This window comes from Pinus tabuliformis, chromosome 5_1 (genome assembly GCF_031772625.1).
Source record: "Pinus tabuliformis cultivar Carrire ecotype Pingquan chromosome 5_1, CPIR1, whole genome shotgun sequence".
NCBI classification, from domain to species: domain Eukaryota; kingdom Viridiplantae; phylum Streptophyta; class Pinopsida; order Pinales; family Pinaceae; genus Pinus; species Pinus tabuliformis.
The window spans coordinates 962,834,951-962,852,339 of NC_142305.1; the positions used below are offsets into that span (position 1 = coordinate 962,834,951).

General features: G+C 40.3%; 1 pseudogene; it reads left to right on the forward strand.

Moving 5' to 3' along the window:
* Window positions 1-15,263, forward strand: part of LOC149167960 (UBP1-associated protein 2C-like) — a 40,522-nt pseudogene extending 25,259 nt beyond the window's left edge.
* Window positions 15,264-17,389: the final 2,126 nt, after the last annotated feature.

Genomic DNA, 17,389 nt, shown 5'->3' on the forward strand with positions numbered 1-17,389 from the left:
TGGTTTGAAAATTGAATTCATCAAACCTTGAAATGTTGAAGGTGCATTGTAAGGCCAAAAGGCATGACCAAAAATTCATAATGACCCTCATGAGTTCTAAATGCTGTTTTCGGAATGTCTTCAATCTTCATTCTGATTTGATGATATCCTGAACGAAGATCCAACTTGGTGAAGTAAATTGATCCATGCAATTCATCCAGTAATTCATCAATGATAGGAATGGGGAACTTATCTTTAATAGTGAGCTTGTTGAGCTCCCTATAATCTGGACACATGCGCCATGATCCATCCTTCTTGTGCACCAATACTACTGGAGCAGAGAAAGAAATTTGACTCAGTTGAATTATACCAGCCTCTAGCATTTTTGCAACCATACGTTCAATTTCACTCTTTTGGACATAGGGATATCTGTAGGGCCTGATGTTTGGAGGAACACTTCCTGGAATCAGATGAATAGCATGATCATGATCACGCACAGGTGGGAGACCTTTGGGAGTCTCAAATACCTTGGAATGATTGTCCATGACTTTTTGGAGATCTGGAGAATTAGATGATTCCGATGTGGAAACATCTAGCGAACATAATTGTGCAATTACACCTCTTTGCTCCTTTTTTAGAAGCCTTGTCATACCATTAGAGCTTATTATATTTCCTGGTTTCCCTGCAATACTCCTTAATTCAACTTCCTTTCCTTCCGCGGAAAATTTGATGAAAAGTTCTTGAAAATTAAAAGCTATTGTACCCAAGGATTGTAGCCATTGGACTCCTAGTACAACATTAGCCCCCCCATTGGAAGAAAGCATTGGGCTAGTCAATACATATTATCCCTGATAGCTTGATATTATGGCACTTTCAGAGCAATTTATTGTTCCTCCATTTTCAATCATCACTTGACACTCTGGTGCTGGATATAGGAAGCAATTCAATTCTTTTGCTATTCTTTATTGATTGAATAAAATTGTGGGTGTTGCTTTAATCAATCAACACTCTTACCTTTTTCTTTGATTTGTCCTTATCTTGATGTTTTGGTAATTCCCACCAATGCATTACAAGATATGGTCAGATTTATTTGTTCTTCATCTAGGCTTTGTTCCTGGAGTATATCCTCTTCCTTTGACCTTTCTTGCTCCTTTTCTTCTTCCTCTTCACAATCTATGTAGAATAATTTCTTCTCAGCACACTTATGACCTTTAGTATATTTGCTATCACAACTGTAACAAAGCCCTTTTGCTCTTTTTTCTTCCAATTTTTGTGGTGTCAACCTTATAGGTTGTGGAAGACTAGGGGCAACAACACTTCCGTCTTTATAGTTGTGAGTGGTATGCTTCCTGGTTGCCATAATTTTACTTTCCATTTTTCTTGCTAACCTGAATACCTTCTCTAATGAATCAGGTTCCCAAAGGCGAACATCATGTTGGATATTATCTTTTAAAGACCCTATGAACACATCAATTCTATGCTCCTCTAGAATATCTTTTACCCTTATGTTCAATTTTTGGAACTCCTCAATGTGCTCCATTATTGAACCCTTTTGTTTGAGACTTATCAATTGGCTAAAAACAGTGTTGCTTTTTGTATCCTCATAATGTGCTATCAATTCTTCCGTAAAAATTGCCCAAGTGATAAATTTTTTATGAGAGCAAAGCCGTTGATACCATACAAACTGATTTGGTTCCAAATATAAAGTTGCCATACGTACCTTTTGTGTGTTTTGCACATTATTGAGATCGAAAAATTACTCCATTTGTAATATCCATGTTGCGGGATCCTTGCCATCAAACTTCCTCATATCGATTTTTGGAATATGGTGGGTCTTCGATCCAACATTAGAGTCTATGATATCATGATTAACATTTCTTTTGTTCGCATCATGAGTTTCCTTTACTAACTTTTCACCATTAGTAAGTATTTCTTGTAGAAAATTTGTCAAATCTGTCTTCATATCTGTCATGCTTGCCTTCAAGTTTGTGTTCAAATCTATCTTCAATTCTTCCATGTCTGTCTTCAAATCTGTCTTCCACTCATCCATATTAGCTTCCACACCCTTTATCTTAGATTCCATGCCATTTATCTTAGCTTCTGTTAGCTTTTGTGAACGTGACATTTGTTGCACTTGTTCTTGTAATTTTTATATATCATGTAGCATTTCTTCCTCTTCTTCATGAGTCATGCTAGAGCTTTCGGGTTCCTTACTAGGTGTTTGCATTTTCTTTCCTCGAGGCATCAGTTACCGATAATAATTCCTTCAAAATAATTTTCAAACCGATCTTAAGTAAAAATTTAAGAAAATCTACACACCTTTTTTCACTTTGTAGGAGCTTGATATTGCCTCTGATGTATCTCTGTACTTTTCAATCATCTAGTTCTAAATTTGTGACTTGCAGTAGCCCTCTGTGTTCTCTTTCCAATGCCACAAGTTTGACCCAAACTGGATTCTCCATGGAAGAGTTACAAATCTCCCACAGTGACTTGATTATAGACTAGTTCAGTAGAGCGAACTTGTACGACGTGGCACGAGTCACTGTTTTTATCTTTGGATCTGAAAAATGCATACAAGAAACTAGAGTCCGTTCTCTTTCTGTACCTTCTTACGAAATTTCAATCCGAGCCCCAGAGAGAAAGTTATGACGATTTTACCTAGGTCACCTGTTTGGAATGTAATTCAGGATTCTACAAAAAGACCAACTTCCTCAGATCATATCTCCGCAAATATAGTGCAAAAAGATCTGAAATTCAGACCCGAGGTTTAGCGCGATTTCTTCTCAAATGGTTTTTTTTTAGAACTTCTGAAACATCACAGAAAAAAAGTTATAGCGAAAATTCCACGATGACCTGTTTGGAGCAGCGAAACCCTAGAATCCAAAGCTCTGATACCAAATGTTATGAAACCAGCTCAAGAAAAGATAGAAAAGATAAATCCATGCCTTAGAATTCAACCTCTTTGAGGGGGAAACCTCCTTTACATTACATAAATGAATAATTCTTGGATGATTCAAATGACAAAACCTCCTTTCTATATATATGAGTCTAAGGAGTCACAATATAATCCAGCCGACCTAACAATAATAATATAAAGCCACAAAAATAACAATAGAGGGATTCTATGGGGCACAGTAATAACAATATGGGGGCAATAGGGGCACAACAATATTAATAAGGGGTATAGCTATAATAGTAATGGGGTAATCACTAGTATTATAGGGACCCAACACTGTCCCTGTCTCCCGACCTCTATTGGGTGGTGGAAAGGGTCTGCGTGCCTTTGTTTTCTCTTTCAACTGCATGTCTGTGACTGCTTCTGTTATCAACAAAAAGCAAAACCATACTACAAAATCCTGCCATTCCTTGTCCTTTTTGGACTTCAAAAAGTCCTCAAAGATGATTTATATCCTCTCGGGTCCGCCCTTGTCGCTGTCACAAGTCGCATTCGGCCCTGTCCAGAGTCTTCCCTTTATATTTTGAAATGTGTTAAAAACACAAAAATGTATGCGAAATAACTTTGGCGTGAATCTAAAATATTATATATTTTGCTTCCCAGACCCTTTCGGGTCTGGGTCTCATTGCATATCGCAAACCCAGCTTCCCTTTGTATTTCGTTTATACAATGAAAATACACCAAAAACCATTGAAAATGGCCCTCTGCGGTTCTCAAAATATATACATTCCCAGCTATAATGTCATCGAGTCTGGATCTTTAGGTCACTTGTATGTATGTGCGGAGGTCCCGCCCCATGGTAGTACGCTGATGCGATACAGCGATGCGATCCGATCGCAATCACTGATTGCTCATTCCCCGGGCCTTATATATATATATATATATATATATATATATATATATATATATATAACATAGCTCCCTGCTGATCTGATCATCGGCGATCGCTGATCGATGACGTCATGTGCCCGCTTTAAGCCTGTCACCTCTGCCCGACCGATATGCGATTTTCTACCTAGATCTTGGCTGTTGATTGGCCAGATCTAATAGTGGCTATGCAATGCCTAGTTTAAGCCTACGATAATGCTTTTTTTCATGTTTCTAAAGTGTTTTGAGCCTCCCGATAGTGCATTTCTGCCCTTCCAAGGGCTTTCCTCTTATGCTGTTTTTGATCATTAGATGATCTTTGAGCCAAAATTGAAAATGTCAAGGGCATTAATGGATCCATTGACACGTTTCTAAACAAATTTGGAGACTTCAAGAGCCTATTATGGATCCATTTGTGGGCCTTTTTCTAGCAAGGCTAACAAATCCCATGCATAAGATCTCATGTATACTACATATATTCAATTTTTATACCTAATTTACCCGCCCCACAAGATTTTGAATCTTTATAGTTAAGTTATAATGCCCATTTTCTTCCTTTATATATCATTGGAGTTCTATATTAAATTTTTTGGGATTCAGAAGAGTTAAATTGTAGAGGTATGTATATTCATGGAGCCCATGTGAGAAATATGCATTGAATTTTGTGTTGGCTCCATCATGTTCAAGTTCTTTGTTGAATTGCCTACTCTACATGATTTTGATCTTTAATAATCATAATAGTTATAATGCTTATTTTCGTCAAATTTTTCTATATTTGTATACAATTTTTAAGTTCTTCATTGATTTATTTCATCTCCAAACTTGTATTAGAAGAGCCATGAAACATGGGGACTTTCGGTTTGTAGTTTGGTTAGTTTGAAGTTTAAACAATCAAATTTTCTGATATTTTTTGTGTTAAACAAAGTATTTCGGTAGAAATCACATGAGAGAATTTTTTGGCCGACGCGTTTCAAACCAACAAGTGTGGTTCATCATCAGGACCAAATGAAGATGCAGATCATGTCAAAGGCTTAAATAGAGAGCATTGTAGAGACATAATTTCAAGTAACGGCTATATTTGAACAATAATGTTTAAATTATAATATTAATTTATTAATATATTAAAAACAGATATTATTAAGTAACAACTATATTAAACGACTAGTTTTTGAAAAAAATATTTAAATAATGATATTATTTCATTAATTTATTAAAAATATTAATAGGTAACGACAAATTTTTTATGTGGTTGAGCGTATTAACCATGTGAAATTTGCTTCCTTGTTCTAAAACAATTATGTTCTACATCTATTGGACGGTTGTTTGTGCCAACTAAGGCAATGAAACCTACAAGACTTTACAAAGTTTTATAATTTAATTAAAGTTTTAGAATTTAGAATTTATAAAGTTTCAAGGTCTAATTCTTTAAAGGGTGCTAGCTCAATGGAAGAGCACATGCTTTACAAGTAGATGAATGGTGGTTCAATTCCATCATGCCCTAATATTCATAAGGAATGGTGATGATCACTATCTATCCCTATATATGTGTCGATAATGAGGGTCGTTAAAGGCCCATCATCAAAAGTCATTTTTTATATATGAAATGGCGGCGATTAATAAATGTTGTCATAAATATGCATCAATAGTGAGGGTCATGAAAGGTCCATCACCATAGATCATTATTGTTCATATGAAATGGTGACGATCACTATCCACTATTATAATCATTGTTTGTGATGAACCTTTAATGTCACCACAACACCTATACTTTTGGTGATGTGCCATTTGGTGATGTTCGATTTTTGGAGATGGAAGCTATTTTGATCATCACCAATGAGCTTATGGTGACATTTTTGAACCTCACCAAAATACGAAAACAACTAAATATCATCTCCTTAATGGGTTACTCTACATGTTGGACAAGTTATATGTTCCTAAAGGTGAGAGGTTGTAGCCTATGATAGAGGTCCACACCCCTAAGGTTGTGTTGTAGCATCTACAACACCCTCCAAAATTTTGGCCTACATCCAATTTTGGAGCCTTCTTGGGTTTTTTACTTGATATTTGCAAACATTCAGGCTCATCCCATGAGCTCGTGTCGAGTCTTTGCACCCTCCTCACTTAACCGTTCACTAGACATCTTTTAGCATGTTGCTCACAATGTCATGCTTACACTTATGTTTTGGTTATGTTCAAGGTCCATCTTGGTGTGTACAAGTTGAATTTGCTATGTAAGCATATGTCACACTCACCCATGAAGTTGTATGCAATGTCGCGCAAGTGTCATCACGGTCATTCAACAATCTATCTCAAGCGTCACAATTCGCACCTGTTGGTCAGTCACACTAAGCATATGTTGTCTTGTTGGTTTGAGGTGTCTTGTTGTCAAGTCATGTTGAGTGCGTTCGCAAGGTCATGTATACACAAGTCCGCTTACTCACACACTTAGTCATTTTGCCGAAAATTTGTCGACCAGACCACCCTCCATTAGCCAGACCTTCGCTGAGCTACACTACGCAGTCTCAACCCTCAGTGATCAAGTACTATTGCCTAGAATTGCAAAGAGCTTGAGGCTTCCTCCCAAGTAGTCAGTGTGCAATCCTGGAATCAACCTGGCTGATCGTCACCCAGAACAACGTAGAAGTTTCCCAAGAAGCCATCTCAATCTGCGGTTCCTGCAAGGCAATCTATCAAGCCTCCTATTGGTCAACTGAAGAGTTTGACCAGGCTGTGACCCCAGGCTTTGCTCCTCCAAAAAATTATGTAGAAACTATTAGCATGCCCACCTACGGTTACTAAGGAAATTGCGCAGACATGAGGGATAGGCACCCGTTTCTTGTCACTGCACTGTCTCTTAAAATTTGCACAGTTCTGTCAGCCAGCCCCCTATCAGCCGGCCCGCTGCTCCTCTTGAAAACTACACAGTTTTCTTGTATTGTCTTCCTACTTCTTGACACCCCACTCAACCCAGAAACTGCACAGACATGTCTCTCATGCAAGCCTCCCAATTGTATGTAGTTTTTTCCAGTAAGCTCCCACAACCCGCTCCTAGCCTCCCTTAAGAATTTGCACAGTTTTCACTACTAGTGTCCCTTCCGTTGCCCACATTGCCTCCCTGAAAAAATTGTGTAGTTGTGCCTCTCAGTTGATCTAGATCATGCAGAATATCATTGATATTCCTAGTGACCTTTGCACAATTTTTCTTGACAGTGCCCTAGAGCCCCACATCCCAGCCTGAAATGTGCTCTGCGCAGTTTCAAATCCTTGTCCTCTCTCTTGGTCACCTGCACCGAAAACAAAAGATGATGCATCATGTTAGACTATGAAATTTTTGGATTTGATGTCATCTCGTCATGAGTGATTGCAAGTACAGGTACATGGATGAGACATGGTGCAATGATGAATGAGATGAACAAGGAGCACATTCTAGGAGACGTGTCTGCAAACAGATGGACACATGACAGATTCCAAGTACCAATGAAGGGGATACATGCATGTGAAACATCAAGTGAACACTAAGACCATCGAAGACTCCGCACACCTTGCCATGCAGAGGTGAATATATGATACACTAAGAGCACACTCATCACTTAGCAGCAACATACTAGCACTGTCATGTCAAGTCATGTCAGGAGTCATCTTGGCCACATCACCACTATGGGCCATACTATTGTAATCCATGTAATGTAACATGGAAGTCCAAGAGACCCACATACAAAGTTGAAGAGTCATGTAAGTCAAACAGTCATAAGGGAAGTCGAAGAGTCACAAGGGTCAAATTCACCCTTGGCTATATATACCCCTCATTTGTACATGCGAAGGACTTTTCACCTTAGCTCCTCCTACATAGCCTTGAGAGTGTGTACTCTTTTCTTTGAGGAGAGAGCAGTGGCTCCAATGCCTCTATTGGGGTTAGTGATGTAATGGTGTATGAATGTGTCTTGGAATTTTCACTTAATTCAAAAGCCTATTAGCAGGCCAACACGTTTTCACACATGTATTGTATTTTTTTGTAATACTATTCTTTGGACACTTGTAATGCATGTTGATTTAACCCGTATTAAGACAGTGGAACTATTTCAGTTATTTTAGTACATACACCGTTGGAAATGTGTTGTATAAGTTGTTAACATTGTCTTACCCGTGTGGAATATTTCGCTCGACACTCGACAAATTCATTCTTGTAAACTTGTTTCAACGACTGTTGCACTCGTGTGAACTATTCCACTGGGTGTTGTCCATGCTATCTATTCACTTCGTATTTGTGACTGTCACATCCGTGTGGACTACGCCACTGAAAGCTACGCATGTCTTGTTGTGTTTTGTGTCTCTAATAGAGTTGGGACTATTCCCTTTCAACATTGAGACTCACTCTCACCCTCTCCCTCTGTAGTGAAAGAACCTTGACACAAGAGACACTAAGCACTCACCAGGCACATGAACCTCACTGTTTGAAGACAAAGTAAACCACTCTCATGTGCTAACAAGTAAGAGTTAAAGGAAATATTTAAGATAATGGAAACAGGACCATCATACTGGATGGTATTCCTACACCAAACGGTGTGAATTCTAGTTGGGAATTCATACGGGGAAATCCTGTGAATGTTGGCGGGTCCAACACCATCAACATTTTTGGATCTAGAAGGAGGGCCGCAAGTTGTTTATGGCTGAATGTCCTTTCATCCCCACCCATCAATCATCTAGGAAAGGAAATAACTCACACTCCATCTCACCTACGCGCAACTTTGAAATTGGTTACTCCTCACCTTCCAAACATGAACACGAAATTTGGTATTAGCACCTCCGCTTTGTCTATCCCATCACTCGTTAATTTTCCAAAGCAGTCAAACTGATCCTAGGAATACAAGATATTCCATACACATCAAAGATGCCAAATACCACTCCCACAAGATTTTTTGTCTCATTAGTGGAAGAAGTTCTTGCCACTCTTAAAGGTCTAGCAGAAGTTGTTGAGAATGGAGAAGAACCTCCAGTATTCTGATGGGGAGAATAGGACACCCTTGTGATCTTGGGCTCAGATGATGGTACAGGAGGTGGAGGGGAAGAAAATGGAGGAGGCGGAGGTGGAGACGAGCCAACAAAATCATAGCTGGAACTATCAGATTCTAAAGAAGAGGAGGAGGATGAAGAAGAAGAAGACATGGCTGACCAAAACTTGGAATGGATGACTCAGAGAACATTGGCTCTCCCAAGTTCTTTTCACATGATGCTAAAGTGTTCAAAGAGGATGTTGAAAAAATATGACCCTGAAAGAACAATGAAGGCAAAAGACCACTTGGAAAACTTCTACCTGCAACTACAAACACTCGAGGTACGACACGACGGCGTTGCATGCAGATTGTTTCCGTGTACCTTGGATGGCCGAGCAGTAGTATGGTATTACAACCTTCCTGTTAATTCTATCCTATTGACAATGCTGGACCCGCCAACATGTAAAGGGGATCTCCCCGGTAAGAAGTCCCAATCAGACTTCAAACCGTTTGGTGTAGGAGTCCTAGCAGTGGGTCGCAAGGTAATGCCTTGACCGCAATGTCACACAGAGGCAAGTAAGATATCTCTATCAGTAGTAAGGGTGTGACTAATGTAGTGAGTCAAGGAAGGTGAATGAGAGGTTGTAACACATGGGGGGGGGAGAGTTGAGTGCGCCCCTTAGCAAACTGTAGCAGTACTCAAATGAGAAGGGAACACACGAGAGAAGATGCATCACAAGATGGAAAGTAGATCAGTCAAAAATCCAAAGTGATGGTTAAACCAACAACACATCTGCAACAAGATTCATATAATTTCATACCAGTTCATACAAAAATACGTAAGTTAAACAACATATATTGCTAAGCAACCGGAGTAGTCCAACTATAAGAACAACATATGCCTGAAAATGTGTTGGCTCTTATTATATAAAGAAGTGTAAGTCCCAATCATACAATACATCCATGTAAACCTTCTAACCCCAACACTGAAGCATTATAGCCACATCCGCCTGCTCCTCCAAAGAGATGAACTAGCTTCGTGCAGTGGAGAAGCCAAGGCGCATTACAATACTGTCCAAGCTTTCTTCAAGATAGTCTTAACAGAAGCTTGGCTGACGAAAATACCTTACAATGAGTTATGAGGGACTATTTATAGCAAAGGGTGGGGTGACCCTTGACATTCCCCTTTGTGACAGTTCAACTACCCTCATGACTCTTCACCTACTCTATGACTGTTACATCCAACTATTGACACTTGACTTACAATTGACATGACTCAACATTACAATGCACATGTACTCATGTGAGACAAAATGGCTTGAGAAAGCCATGCAAGACATCACTGACACTCGGTCCGTTGTGATGAGACCAACTCTTTGACATGCCTATGATGGTGAAGGTGGCGAGATGATGCCAATCTTGGTCGTCCGTGATGGTGTGCATACACCCCATGGTGACATATTGCTGAAGCGAACTCTTGCCTCTATTGTATCCAGTGCATTGGTTCGGTTCCTTCATCCAACTCGTCTGCTAACATGCACATGGTCTTCTTGGGTGCGACTGAACTAGAACACACTGATGCATAGTGTCTGTGTTGATCTTCAAGTGTGTGCTGGTGGTCATGCACATCAACTTGCTGATGTACATGTTCAACTCAAGTTGGACTTGCTTCTTGTCTGCGCCTTGGTGAGTGTGCTGAATGGGTTAGATTTCATGCGTGCGCACAATGACATGCATGCTGCTGAATCCCTTGCATGCGATCAACAACACTACTCACCATGTCTGCTCCATGCCAACTGCTGGGATGGATATTTAACTTGTACGGGCGTAGTTTCATCTATGAGTGCATGTTGTGCCCATTGTTGTTCTTGTTCCTGCTGCAACTCATTCATCTGTCTGTGCAGCTTCATGCTCTTCCTTGAGTTGCTGCTTTAGCACATGCAACTCCTTCCTTGTTCCATTCTCTGTCTTCATGCGATATTCATGTCACGCCGTCACCTCATTGCCTAAGTCTCCCAAGTTTCTTTCATCATTGGTGGATCTGCTTGATCTTGCAACTTTGTTCCACCTCTGTGTTGTCAACAACCTTCCTCTTGCATTCATTGCATTTGCTACATTTGTTGTGTTCACTACATTCGCTGCATTCGTTGCATTTGCTGCATTCATTGTATTCACTGCGTTCTGTATGTCACCTTCATCTGCTATTCATGTTGCTACTTGCTATGATATCTTGATGTTCTTGTCTACGAACAACTTGATATCTTCATGAGTAGGCAAGCTCATAGGCATTTTATCGACTACATCTCCAGGTCTACTCTGAACGGTTTCTTCGACCCTGCTCTCTTGGAAACCATTGTACCTGCATACTAAGAGGCAGGCGAATACCTGCAATACCTGGAGACATGGAAACACTCATGGAAAGCAATCTATCAGCAAAAAACCAAAATGAACTGGAGAACTGACTCACAACATACCTATGTGACTGATCATGAAGGTTGTGCAATTTCAGCTAGGAGGTCGGGAGACTGATTGCCAAGACTGCACAAGGCATAGTACAGGATGTTGGGACACTGACTGACTGCTGACACTGCACAATGCACAGTCCAGTCTGGCTGCTGATTGTTGGAATTGCGCAATGCACAATATCAGCTGCAATGGTTGCAGGCTCAGTGAGTGCATTGCACAATTTTCCAGGCCAGCAGTCATTTTCCCTTAGAAATGCGCAAAATAGTCCTAGAGGATAGTCACTAGGAAGAAATGCGTATTTCCTGAGAGAAAGACATAGCCTTACCTCTCAGGATTGCGCAATGCTGTCTTGGTGAGGCTGAGTCTGGGCCAAGGTTGCCCAGACTCACCGACAGGAAAGTGAAAGCGAATGTGAGTGTGAATGCATGGTGATATTGAGTGTAAGCATAAGTGAATGACCATGCATTAAAACAACGAATGACAAATTCAGAAAATGGAACAACATGCCTATGAGTGAGGCGATCACCGAATCAGTGACCATTTGTGAAAAACAGTTTCATGCATGCGACAGTAGTGAGATGTTGAGGAAAACTGAAACGGTGCTCAGAAAAGCTAATATACCTGTAAGCGATAGTAGGCATCCAAAGAAATCAAGAAAAAAATACTCATACAAGCTAACACAAAAAGCGATAGAAATGCAACACAAGGCATGGGAAGCGGGCTTACCCCAAAGCAACTGAGCTGAATGTGCCGATAGCTCCTGGATGTGATGTGGGATGTCAAAGCTACAAAGTTGATGTGAGGAATGAGCTCTGCAGCATCCATTTGATGAGTTTTGATAACATCGAGGTTGTGACGCACATGCCACAAATCTAGGGAAATCGCCACTTGGTGGGAGGTTTCTGAAATGATCCTTGCATGTAACCTCCAACTGCTAGAAAAAGATCCCTGAAACATGTGATGCCTTTGCATGCTGTCTTGGAGAAGTAGCCCATGCATGCAAGCCAGTTTTGCTAGGTCCTAGAGGGAACCGGTTAACTTAGCTGCACATGCAAGAGACTGCTCGATTGCTGGGAGAAAATGTGTATTTCTGCCTAGGAGCTGGGCTGGCTGCCCGGGAGATTTGCACAATTTCTGGGCAAAGTAGCTGACTGTTGCGCAGAGAGTGTTGCTTGGAAGAATTGCGCAATCTTGGAGCCCAGTAGGCTGCCAGACATGATTGTGCAATTTATGGAGGGAAGGTTGGTTTCCCCACAAAAATGTGCAATTTTCTTGGGGAAGCTGTTCGGCCTATAGCTGGACCAAGTTTGGGTGATCAGCTTGTGAGGGGAGTGCATCGGGCTGTGATTGACAGGCTGTCTTTGTGTAAGAAAAACATTGAAGCTTGTGAAATTGATGAAGCAAGGCAAGCTGCTATGAAGGTTGGAAGGGAGGCTCCAAAACGAAGCTAAGGCAAACTTTTGGAGGGTGGTTGTAGCCACTACAACATATCCATAACTGGGGTATGTTCAAAAAGAATGTTTCTAGAAAAATTTGATGATGACAAGACCCCTACCATGTTTCTCAAAGAGTTGGGTAGTCTGAAGATGGAGTCAAAGAGAAAGTGAAATATTTTAAACAGAATTTTTTATGCATATTGAACAAGTTTGCAGCAGACACGAAACCTCATGACTCCATCATTGTCGACTATTATACATCTACATTTCCAACCAGTAATGTGTATTTCATCAAGAAAGCTACGAAGCAAACGTTACTTGAGAACCACGAAGATGCAATTTCTATGGAAAAAAAACTGCACGTGATTAGAGTCATCAAGGATGATGAACCAACAAAAGACTCCAAAGATGTGAGTAGGAAGCCCTAGGATGTTGTGAGTAAGGGTAAAGAAAAGGAAGCAAGTGATATTGAAACCCTTACTTGTCTTGTTAAGAACTTGACAATAGATGTTTTTTAGCTAAAGCAACGAACCATCGAGACATATGCGAGCAGATGACCTCCGAGACAACAGAAGGGGAGCATGTCTTCAGGCAACAACCGCTTCCTAGCTAAAACTGCGCAGAGCTCCAACTCAGTGTTCTAGACGAAACTGTGTACGAACGCAAAATTTTGCTCATTCCATCTAGACCGTCACCTGAAAGGAACTTGTTTGGAACATAAATTAGTTGTGGACTTAGTATGCAAGCATATGCCAAATGTGGTAAACAATGTGTAGTGTCAGCTGGAAGATGAAGATGATGAGTAAGATGCTACATATGATGAGGCACCTAGCATTGGGCAGGTGATCAACATGTATCAATGCTCGCAAGAAGCACATAAAACGAACACCGAGAAGAATCCCACAAAGAAAAGTGGTCGATACAATCTCAAAAGTCAAGGGGATCCCTCTATGATTGGGGCGATGAAAAATAGGCTTGAAATATTGAGGAAGGTTGATCCACCAACTGTCCAAAAGAAGAAATCACAAAGTAAGCCTTGGAAGACACCTACAAACAAGAGTACGTCCATGAGGAGTAAACTTCAGAACACTCCCCCAAACAATATGAACATGATTCTAACCCCAAACATCTCGGTGAGTTTACCTGCCTTGATTACAATATTGCGGAATATATGAAGAAAACTCGTGCAAACATCTCTTTGTTCGAGTTAGCTAAGATCCAGGGTCAATAGGATATTTTGTTGCACATATTGGGGAAAACATCCGCAGACAGCATAATCTCTACTAGCAAGGGAGCAAGCACATCTCCTGGTTCACTCAAAACTGTGCTCAACACACTCTAGATGGAAGAAGCAAACTTTGTTTTCCATCCGTTCTTGCTTTCATTCGAAATTTTTAACTGTAGTGTTCACAATTGTTTTGTTGATTATGGTGCATCATCCAATGCCATGTCACTCTCCATTGCTAAGCAGATCAATGCACAATAGATCAGGACATCTGTGCAGATCATCCAGCTAGATCGAATGTGCATACCAACCATTAGTGAACTTCGGGATGTGATCATATGATTATCTCATGATGGCCGAGCTCATCAGTGCATCATCATTGTCATTGTGGACATACCAGAAGCATATGACTTACTACTTAGCAGAGACTGGTCCAACAAGTTGAATGGGTACTTTGCTACAGACTGGTCAAACTTATGGCTTCCGTACTAGGGAAAAAGCAATCTGATGCAGGTGTTATTCGAGAGATACATGAAATACAATGTCACTCCCATCAATGGCAAGAACAAACCGTTGGCTTTTGTGGAACTCATGTTCGACAACTGCCTCTTGGAAACACAGCTGGGGTGTTATCTCTATCTCGGATAGCCAACCCCACCCCCACCAGACACGTAGTTGGGTCTCCTTCCTTGACCAACTGATGGAAATGAAACTTGTACAATACATTGTAACACTAGTAGCAGTAGCAGTATACTAGCGCATCAAGTGGTCCATGTACAGACGAGTTGTGAACCATGTATTTTGATGGATCAATGACATAGGATGGATCTAGAGCTGGGTGTGTCTTGATAGACCTAAAGCACAGGAAACATTTGATCTCAAGGCACTTGGAGTTTGAGTGCACAGACAACATTGTTGAATATGAAGCACTCATATTGGGCTTGCACAAATCCATCAAGCTCAATGTTACCACGCTCAAAGTGGTAGGTGATTCAGAAATCATGGTACGATAGGTACGTAACACCATACACTATTTGTCACCTCATCTCAAAAGTTATCAGCAAGAGGTATGGCGACTAATATCTAACTTCCAAACATTCAATATCATTGTTGTGCCAAGAATACGTAATGCAGCTATTGATGCATTGGCAAAAGCAGCTGCTAGGATGTGACTGCTTAGGGATAGGTTTACTATTGAATTTTTTTATAAGCATTCTATCACTAATAACATAACTAATTTATGCATTTTTGATGATGATCAATAGATAATGCACTTCATGGCCAACACTAATGTCTTCAAGGATGCAACTTTTGATGAAGATGAGCATGAGCAGTCTTTGTAAGCTGCAGCTAATGAAAAGAAAGGAAACCTCATCCCCAAGGGTATGGTATCTCTCAAAAATATCTATGACTTGCAGAACCGCTTTCAAGGGCCAAGGAGCAACATAGTTCCACCGTGATGTATGAACATATTAACTTGGGGACAGAACAAGAGCCAAAGTTTGTCAATCTCAGTACATGTTGCACACAACAGGAGCGGCAAGCCTTTGTCCACTTGTTGAAACAGTACCAGGATGTGTTCATGTGGACATATGATGATAGGAAAACATACAACACACGAATAATACCACGTGTGATTCCAATCAAAGAAGGGGTCAAGCCATTTTAGTAGAAGCTGGGAAAAGTACATCCGTCACTTGAACCCCTCATACAGAAAGAGCTGACTAAGTTGTTGGATGCATGGATCATTTATAGAGTTCATCATTCCATGTGGGTTTCTAACTTAGTTCTTGTACGTAAGGAGTCCGGGGAGATCCTCTTATACGTTGATTTCTGAAACTTGAATTGCAGCTTGGACAAATAAAACTACCCCATGCCGTCAATGGAGCATATTTTACAGATAATATCTAGGGTAAAAATGTTTTCCTTGCTCGATGGTTTTTCAGGATATAACCAGTTTTTGGTAGCAGAACCTGATAGAACAAAAACTATCTTCTGTACCAAGTGGGGTATGTTCGCATATAGGAGAATTCCATTTGAGCTCATAAATGCAGGCGCAACCTTTTAGCACGCCATGGACATCACCTTCCGTGGACTTATCAGATAGAGCATAGTGGTGTACCTTGATGATGTGACTGCCTTTTCCAGATAACGGATAGATATTCGAGCGATGCTGGAAATATTGGATTTTCGTGAATCCCAAGAAAAGTATATTTGCAGTGTTTGAGAGGAACCTCCTTGGACACATCATTGCCAGAAGTGGGATGAAGGTCTATCCGAATTTATTTCGGATGATCATATAGTTTCCTCACCCAACCAACAAGAAAGCCATGTAGTCCTTCTTGGGAAAGATAAACTTCCTTTGGAAGTTCATCTTAGATTATGCACAGATAATGAAACCTATGCAATACATGATCAATAAGGATGTAGTCTATAGCTGGGGTAAGAAGGAAAATTATGCATTCACCCATATCAAGCAGGCTATTGCAGATGCGCCTGCACTTTACAACCCATATTTTAACAAAGATTTCTTGTTATACACCTTCGCCTTTGACAACTCGCTTGCTGTAGTATTCACTTAGAAGGATGAGATGAACGATGAACGTCCCATCTCCTTCATGAGCGCAAGCATGGAGGGACCCAAACTCAACTACCCCACCATTGAAAAACAAGCATATTCAGTATACAAGGTGGTGAAACACTTCAAACCTTATTTACGGAAGAACCATTACACAGTCTTTGTGCCACACTCAACAGTGCGATCACTGCTTGTACAATAAGAGCTCAGTGGAAGACATGCGAACTGGATGACAGGCTTGCAAGAGTATGATCTTGACATCAATCCAGTTCACACTATCAAGGGTCATGGTCTCTATAGACTCGCAGCTTAAACAGTCCATGCACAAGAGGAAGAATAAGAGCTCACTAGTTGGGAGCAAGAAATCAAGATGTATGATGTAGAATGAGCACCACCCACTTTAGGGGTGATTTTAGGGGCGAATGTTCGCCCTTTGGCGAAATTAAGGGGTTTTAAATTTTTAGTAGGCGATTATATTGTATCATAGTACATTTTTACAAATCACCTCAAATAGCCCACCTTCTTTTAAGGGAGAGGGTAAAAAAGGTAAATTTAGCCCTTGAAATTAGGAGCTACAACCTTCCATTCGCCCATTTTCAAGAATAGGTTTTATTTAAGTGAATCCATTCGCCCATTTTCAAGAATAGGTTTTATTTAAGTGAATTCTATGGGCCAAATACCATGTTTATAAAAGAGGTATGGTAAATTAATAAAAATATAAATAAATGAGAAGTATGGTAAATAAATAAAAATATAAATAAAATAGACGTATGGTAAATAAATAAAACCTCTTTTTATATTTAGTCCATAACCCTCCTTATATTTATGAAGGCTCAAGAAAGAGGTTTTATTTAAGTGAATCCTCTGGGCCAAATACCATATTAGTAAAAG